Here is a 1,168-nt window from a genome sequence, read left to right as displayed (position 1 = left end):
TTAAAAATATATTTATTTCATCAGGATTCAATAGAACAAGGCAGACAAAGATAGAGGTTAATTAGTTTTATCTGCAGGAAAGTTAAGGGACTTTTTCCTAGGATCTTACTAATCTTTGTTAAAATTAATAAGAGTTAGTTTATACTTTAAGCCAATAAACATTGACTTATTATATTGGTTTTTTTATATCCCTCCTATGGATATAAAATAAATGTTATAAGAAATATAAAGCTGTTCATGCCCTCTGGAGACTTCAACTCAATAGAGACAACAGAAAATGTACACATAACTTGTGTATAAAGGACACGGTGACCAATTTAATAAAACACTAAAGATACTAGGAGGAGAAAAGAGAATGAAGGTAATTCTGGGCTGGGGGAGAGCAGGGTTTTCCTGAAAGAAAGATGGACTTGAGTTTTGAAGAGAACACAGGAGTTTCTAAGGCAGATATGGCAGAGCCAAAGAGGGGGTGAGGGGAGGCACAGTTCCACCGGAGTCCAGGCAGGAAGAAGGAACCAACAAAACCAAGGGTAACGAGGACAGTCAGAAACAGGACACCCTATGTAATGGCGTGAAGGGACGGTTGAAACATCAAGTACACACAAATGGACTTGCCTACATGCAAACCCTCTACGTGGAATATCTGCACCTCTAGGCCTCTCTGTCTCATTCATTATTGCATTATTACTCATGCCACTGTTTCCTAACTTCATATTTCAGCTCTAGGGTCTATTTTTTTTCCCATTGTACTCATACAGCAAAAAGAGGAAATAACTCATCCAGCAGTGGGGATTTCTTAGTAGGGTTTTGAAGAGAGATGCTGGGGGTGGCTGACTCTGCCAAAATGTTTCCTTTTTCTCTTGCTGTTTGTCAGATATTGCTGTTGAGCAACCCTGGTGAGTGTCATCAACATGCAATCTCATCTGATTTATCTTCCTTTACTCACTCAAACTCAGCCCTTTGCCCCCTTTTTTTCTGGCTCATTTAGAGTTTCACAACCTCTTACCTTTAATTGCTGAGTAAGTGTAACACATTGTGTATCTGGCATCAGATATAAGCTCCAAGGAAAAGGACTCACAGTCACGGACATAGCTGGGGCTGTCCTTTATGCCTTCATTTTTTGCTTTGCCATTATTTCATTTTAAAATTACATTTCTATTTTTCTCAC

The sequence above is a fragment of the Mirounga leonina genome, unplaced genomic scaffold, assembly GCF_011800145.1.
Source record: "Mirounga leonina isolate KUSES-001 unplaced genomic scaffold, KU_Mleo_1.0 Mir_418, whole genome shotgun sequence".
NCBI classification, from domain to species: Eukaryota; Metazoa; Chordata; class Mammalia; order Carnivora; family Phocidae; genus Mirounga; species Mirounga leonina.
Note: the sequence above shows the minus strand (reverse complement) of the source record.